We start from the raw sequence: 7,830 nt of genomic DNA on the forward strand, positions 1-7,830 counted from the left end.
TAAATCATAGTCCCTTTTTTGTCTATGCTAAGAAGTTCTCTAGCTTCACAATGAGTAGATTCTATCTTTGATTTGAGATCTTTCACATAAGTGTTTGTATCTTTTCCTTCCAAATTATCAGAGGTACCTAAAAAATGTCTAATGGTTGAATGACATCTCTACCTAACATCATCTCATTTGGCGTAAATCCTGTTCGTCTTTTTTTTTCAAGCCCTTATTGCACCTGCAATCTTTGGTTAATAATCATCCCATGTGTCTTGCTTATTTTTTAAATAACATCTTAGAGCTTGCAAAAGTGTTCTGTTGTACCTTTCTACCTGACCATTAGATGCTGGATGATAGAGAATTGTTCTTGTTTTAGCAATTTGTAGAAGTTACAAATTTGATGCATAATAGCACCATCCATGTTTTTACCCTGATCAGTATGTAATTCTAATGGGCAACCTAACCTACAAATAAAATTTTCAACAAAATTCTTTGCAATAGGTTCTGCCCTTTGATTGGGTAAGGCGAAACATTCAATCCATTTTGTAAACTGGTCAACAATTATTAGGGCATATTTATTACATTTCTTTGTTTCAGGTAAAGATCCTAAAATATCCATGTGTACTCTTTCTAAGGGAAAACCAGAATGATATTGTCCTAACTGTGTCCTAGCTTTGATGTTGGCTTTTTTGTTTTCATTACACTACTTTACAAGATTTTACATATTCTGTACAATCTGAACGCATATTATACCAAATTGCATATTTTTTTTATTTTTTCAAAAGTATATGTTCCTAGATGTCCTGAAAGTTGAATGTCATGAAACAGTTCAAGGATTTCTTGTTTCAAACTTTCTGGTACTACATATAACAATCTAAGTGTACTAGGATCTTCCCAGAAATAGTACAGAATGCCTTGCTTTGTTTGTAATTGAGATTTGCACAACCAAAAATGTGTAATGGTCTAACTAGATAGCTGTAATTCTTGAATAGATGGTTCATATTTGTTTTTTTAGCCATAGTATTATTTGACTAATGTCTCGATCTTGTTCTTGAGAACTTTTTATTCTTTTATTGTCTAATATGTTCGTAGGTTGATCTTTTGGTATTGTTTTTGTTCATTTTACCGATATGGGAACTACATAATCTACATCCTCCTCAAAAGTTTACCATTATTTCCTAGCTGTAGTACAAAAGGTGCAACCCCCACATGGAAGAGAATTGAGTGGAATATTTGCTTTATAATCATTACATGATGGTGTTGGATTAGGAATTCTTGACAATGCATCTGCATTCTGATGATGTTTACCCGATCTATATTGAATAACCATATTGTATTGGGCTAGTTCTTCTAACCACCTATCTAACTGACCTTGAATATTCTTAAAGTTCATTAGCCAGATAAGACTATTACGATCAGTCCTAACTACAAAAGGTCTTCCTAATAAATAATGTCTATATTCTCTGGCAAAAACAACAATAGATAGAAGTTCTTTTCTTGTTTTACAGTACTTTCTTTGTTGAGATGTTTAAACTTTACTAGCAAAACAAATTGTTTTTTTTCTGTACCATTTTGAACTTGACTCAGTTCTGCGCCAATGCACTTATAAGAGGCATCTGTGTCTGATATTAACATTTCATCAGGATCGGGATGATGCAAAACATAGCATGTAAAAGAGAATCTTTAAAGTTTTCAAATGCCTCTTGATGTTCAACAGTCCATTTAAATCCTGATATTTTATTGACCAATTTGTGTAAAGGTTCAGCATACTCAGCGAAGTCTCTTACGTGATCTCGGTGGTAATTCACAAATCCCAAAAAAGACTCCAATTCTTTCACATTTGTAGGTACAGAAGGATATGGAGATAACGAACAGTATTCAATCTCAAAGTCCATAAAACAATACAAAATAAGAGGAGAGCAAACACGGACCCCCGAAACATCAGAGGTGGGATCAGGTGCGATGGAGGAGTGAGCATCCCCTGTCGACCGGTCACACCTGCCGTGTGCTCCTTGTCATGATCAGGAAATAACGGGAAAAATCTGTCGTCAATTCAGTGTATAAGTAATGGACTAGCAATTGGTATGAAAAACGTCAGTCAGCATTTGACTCATTGATACATTGAATTTGCTGACAAGGTCATTGTATCGACCATAGAATTTACGAAATGATTACTTTAAACGAGACTGTTGATATTCTTGTTTCATCAACTTGCTTGTCAATAATTTACCTCGTTTTAGAAACTGTTCATACGTAGAGCATGCTCTTGCGTATCGAATCAACTGAGATATATATACTCCGTATGCAGGTGATGAAGGTATATTGCTGCATAAGTAAGGGAAGTTGACGATAGAAAAAAAAGTCATCACGTTTATCATATAGGTTGGTTGTTAGATTACCATTATTGTCTTTTTCAAGTAAAATATCCAAGTATGAAACAGAAGTGTCGGACTCTGTGGTATATTTTATCTTAAGCTCACCAGGATATATCGAATCGACGTAGGAATGGAAATTAATATCAATTGACAATACGTCATCAATATATCTAAATGTTGAATTGAAGGCCACAGCAAGTGTTTTTTTTTTCTTTTCACGCATAAGATTTTGCATAAATTCTGCTTCATATGAATATAAAAATAAGTCTGCTAATAACGGAGAGCAATTTGTACCCATGGGTATTCCAATAGATTGCTGGAATACCTGGTCTCCAAAAACAACACACTGGGTGAAAAGTCCAGTTTCCGCAAAACTTATTCGTAAGCCGCGGGTTTACACACACCTCCTAACCTCATTAGCATAAATCGGAAGAATTCGGAGATAAACGTAATAAAATATGAACAAAATCCGTATACGTCCGAACAGCTTTCCTCGCGAGAATTCAGCGAGACCAAAATGCTAGAGGTGAAAATCGAGAGAGAAATTCAACATGAGAAAAGAGGTAAAACTTTATGTTATCTCGATTTATAAGATTTGTAAATTGCAAAAAGTTGAAAAACAAACGTTTCTTTACCTGAAAAGTGAAAGTAGATTTGCAGTTTCTTATTATGTCAAGTGCTATTGCACTTTAAAGTGTCAAAACAGCACCTCTCTATTTTGTAAACATGTTTCCACGTGGAAGGGAGTAGTTTATGTCGGTCAAGATTAACCCACATACATTGATTTAGTAAACAAAACACTCGTAAGTAGAATTTCATTTATTTTTTCGATTACCTGTAGCACAAAATGGCTAAATATTTTAGGACATGTTTGTCAAATGCTGTTAATAGCATGTTTTAAATAGAAGAGAAATTACAGGTGTGCTATAGTTCGTTCCTACTTGTAAGGTAGTCTACTAAGCATGCATATGCAGAGTTACGCGTATAAAAGTCATTATTCTTACTTATCAATACCCAGTGATTTGTGAGAACCATATGTGTTTTTCAAATACCAAGAGACTAAATTTAATTCTATCCGTACTCGTGTGTAGCACAAGAAGTTCTTCCGAATTTCCTCTACACATATACATGTGTACTTGGATAAAGGATTAAAGGTTTGTTTACATTTTGCAGTTTTATTAGTGTCAGCTGTTTATATCAATCATGCAGTTTTCACTATAGCCTACTGATCAAAATATGGTTGTTACTTTTCTAATTTAGTAATTTAATATCATAGAATTTATGATCAGATGATGTCAATGCAGTTCTCACATACTTGTGTATATATCAGGTATAAAACTTCACATATGCAGTTGTCGCCCGCGTGGCGCAGTGATTAGAGCATCTGCTCTAGAGTTGGGAAGTAAGGAGTCAATCCTTACGTCGCAAGTTCGAATCCCACTGTGGGTCGTGGAGACCTGAGTCCTTCGGATGAGACCATATAAACCGAGGCCCCGTGTCGCTGTAGGTGCTGGCACAAAAATGATACCTCCCTGCTCAAAGGCCCTCAGTGCCGAGCATAGGACAAAATTTGTAGCCTTCCAGGGGCAAGTGGTTGCATCTCCATATGAGTGAAAAATTCTCAAGAGGGACATTATAACAACATACAATCAATCAATCACATATGCAGTTTATGAAAATTTTTGAATATTTCTATGTGTACCACTATTTTCCCTTTTAAAGTATTGGCCATCTAAAAGTAGCTACTGAAATACAGTATGAATATTATAAAACTAGATTTACTGTGAGGAATGAGCTCTGACACTAAATGATACCCATCACTTCTCATATGAATATAATGACTGTGTCCATGTTTTGCTATGGGAAACCCCAAATATGTGGCAGAACAAAAATTAAAATAGAAGATGCACAATTGCAATATGTAATATAGATTCTGTGAAAGTCATCAAATATCACTCAGTGGTATGAGAGGAATTAGCGGATAAGAGATGGGTACACCAAAGCATAACAGACAGACGGACATACCGATTACTGAATATATCCTCCCGCTTATCAAGCGGGGGGTATAATTAATTACATGCATTCATGCATCAATCTGTGTAATGAAAAGATATTGCTTAAGATAATTTACATTGATGTTTTGCATTTTTGTTTGTAAGAATACAGGTATTTTATTTACATATTGTTTAATTATTTCAATGTGTTAAATGAAAAGTAATTTTCTTTTTTGTTTATCTATTGCAGGTTAGAGTACATTTTGAACAGCCATCTCCAGGTATGACAAAAATAACACAATTGACCCTATAAGGTAACAAACAAACATTATTGAATTTAGAAAATGTATATCATGAAGCACAAATGTGAAATCATTGTAGGCCCAGGCTAGAAATAGTTTTCTTTAACTGCTCACTCAGGCTTTTTACTGGTCAGCTCATCATAATATTACTATCCCACTGGTTACTAGATTTTAATAATAAAAGGAGACTGACCCAAAACCATAATAATGAAATGACAGAACTTTGAAACAAGCCTGTCAAGTTACTAGCCCAAGTATAATTGCATTTTGTTATACATAGACCTGACCCAAAAGACAGATGCCCCCTCCCATGTACTAGCCTAGATAAAAAAAAAATCACTGATCCCAGTCATGTGGGCCTTCAATTATTTTTTAGCCTTGCATTGTAAAGTCAGCTATCAAGACATTCCGTCCTTTTTTGTTGTTTGTTTTTTTTAGTGATATGCACCATCCCACACAAATTATACACACAAGAACAAATTTTTTTTCCTTCTTTAAAATATGGGCTTTGCTGATGTTTACATGTATACAATGTATGTTTTTTCTTTTGAAGAATATGACATTATTGTTGACTGAATTTAAAAATGGTCTTCAATATGTATGTGTATGATACTGTATTAAATGCATAGAAAATATAATTTCATTAAAATAAAACAAAAAAAAAGCAAATATAAAAAAAGAAAATCAAATCAATTCAATTATAATGTGCAATGAATGTTCCTTGCAGGATATACTCTGAAGTCAGTGATGTGCAAGTTCAAGGTTTGACTGTTGTGAGTATTGTATACAATAAAACTCGTTTAGTACGAACACGTATATTGCGAATTTACGGATATTACGAATTCATGGTGGATCCCCAGCTATATAAATTTGATGAATTTCTTATACGGTTATAACGAATTACGGATATAACGAAGTAATATAATAGGTCCCAGCGACTTCGTTATAACCGAGTTTTGCTGTATGTAATTGTAAGGATAAATCTATAACAGGCAACATTATTATTTAATTATTATCATCCTGATCATGCTGATTGGAATAAACAAAGAGGGTCAATATAATTCTTATTGAAAATCGTGCATCAATATTTTTGTTTTTGTTTAATTCTCAAAAGATTTAATCACATCCTGTTCTATTTTCAGCAGAATTACTTTAATGGTAAAGAATGGGTGAAAAAATTCTCACATCATGCTGCATAACAGTACATGTAAGTTCAAAGGCAGAAGAAAAAAAAATCCAATCCATTAAAGGAGAATGTATAAATACAGTTGGTTGTCTGTTTCAGCAAACAATTTAGTGAACTGAAAATTATGCTGATACATACATCAGCATATTATGCAGACTGTAAATGATTGCATTACATATTTTTCTGATTTGCATGTAGTGCATTGATACTTGTCAGTATTTTTCATCCAGTTTTTTTCCACATAATTGCAAATGCTTGTATGTTATTTGGATTAATTAAATTTAGAGGATTGTATCAACTTATTAATCGTATTTGTAGTTCAGCTGTAACAAAACAAATTATCTGATGAAAGCTTCAACCACGAGAATCTAAGGAAAGGATGTCAAGTCCAAAGAGAAGGTATGTTGATTACTGGTGATGATATGTTATTGATGTAAATAGAGTACAGCAATAAAATAGAGAGAACAATAGTAATCTGTAGACAAAAATTTAAATCATAATTCTTTTCAAGAATAGGCAGGTCATGATTAGTCACTCTGAGATAGTTAAGAGGAGATTTAGATTTGTTCAGATCATATAGCTGTAGGGTAGGGGGGTCCACAGTGGGGGGTCAAAGTTTTATTCTGGAATGTTTAAGGCTGAAGCTTTTTATTATGAAATCTTTTCAAGGTTATCAGGGCCACGATACATCATATTTTTTGAACGAATACATCCTAGTACAGAATCCCAGAATCAAGGGTAATGGATGTGCCATAATTAGAAACAGAATGTTTATCTTGAAGGTCCTATGTAAATATTGAAAAATCATTTTGTTTATTTCTTGGCTTTCAAGTTAAGTAGAGATTAAAATGAATACAGTGCCATCTGAATAAGTACAGTTAAACAACAGTATCTTAAAATCAAACAACTTTCACTACTTAGGGTATGTTGACGTTCATGACAGTATTACAAACTGGATTAATGATTTGCAAACACATGGAATTGCATATATATGATTTAGTTTTGTTAATTTATAATTTCCTCATTTTGCTCATATCTCTTTCTCATGCAGATTATAAATGAACAATGATAGATTGAATTACGATAGCAACTGTAAATGGCATACATGTAAATGAATTTTATATACCCTGTTTAGAGTTGAAATTTGGTATATATCTTTGACAATGAGTGATATCTTGAACACATTGAGATATCAAAGTCATTTTAAAGTCCCTTGAACGACATTTTTTTTTCTATATATCTTACCCTGAATCTCTTGGATATCTCAGTTTTTTTCAGCAGTTGCATAAGCATTTCAAGATAACAAGTGTGACTTTATTTTATTGATTCAATTAATTTATGATGAATTATAAAAATATCAATCATATACTTTCATGTTAGTGCATTAACATTTTATATTTTTCAGGCCATATAACAAATGGTTACTGAATCCATGAAGACTAGCTGGGATTTGCAGTACTTTTCTACTCTTATGAACATATCTAAACATCATTTGAGGATCCCTTTCTCAGAAAAAAAGAATTTGCATATTCAAAGACTCTATAGTTTATTTGTATGTTGTTTAACATTCTTCTTGAGAATTTTTCACTCATATGGGGATGCCAACATTTGCCAGTGGAGAGCTGCAAATTTTGTCCTTTATTTGGCACACATGGCTAATTGAGCAATGAGGGATCTTTTTGGTGCTAGCACCTACTGCAAAACAGGACCTCTGTATATACAGTCTCATCTCTCTGTCCGACTGTGGGATTTTGAACCAGCAAATTAAGGATCAACTCCTTACTCATGACTCTCGAGCAAACGCTCTTGCCACTGTGCCATGCAGGTGACTTCATAGGTAATAAAATAATAAGATAAGATTTTTAACTTAAAACTGATGTTTTTAATTCAATCACAGTATAGAAAATGTTTGTAAAAAAGGGAGGTAATAGGTACATGAAGCTCTCACTGGTATTGCATGCTTAAACTATATGAATTACATATTGTAA

At 33.3% G+C, this 7,830-nt stretch overlaps 1 long non-coding RNA gene across 3 annotated transcripts; it reads left to right on the forward strand.

The window, feature by feature from the left end:
- Positions 1 to 3,428: 3,428 nt before the first annotated feature.
- On the forward strand, positions 3,429 to 7,319 carry LOC134272667 (uncharacterized). 3 transcript variants are annotated; one of them, XR_009993252.1, is made up of 6 exons: positions 3,429 to 3,514; positions 4,605 to 4,668; positions 5,384 to 5,429; positions 5,799 to 5,863; positions 6,161 to 6,241; positions 7,248 to 7,319. It is a non-coding gene; the product is annotated as an uncharacterized LOC134272667 (long non-coding RNA). The 3 variants fall into 3 exon arrangements; XR_009993254.1 differs by having other exon boundaries at positions 3,432 to 3,514; positions 4,605 to 4,635; XR_009993253.1 differs by lacking the exon at positions 3,429 to 3,514 and having other exon boundaries at positions 4,203 to 4,635.
- The last annotated feature ends 511 nt before the right edge of the window (positions 7,320 to 7,830 follow it).

Source organism: Saccostrea cucullata, unplaced genomic scaffold (genome assembly GCF_032062105.1).
Source record: "Saccostrea cucullata isolate Sc308-1 unplaced genomic scaffold, CSIRO_AGI_Scuc_v1 ctg8450, whole genome shotgun sequence".
NCBI lineage: Eukaryota > Metazoa > Mollusca > Bivalvia > Ostreida > Ostreidae > Saccostrea > Saccostrea cuccullata.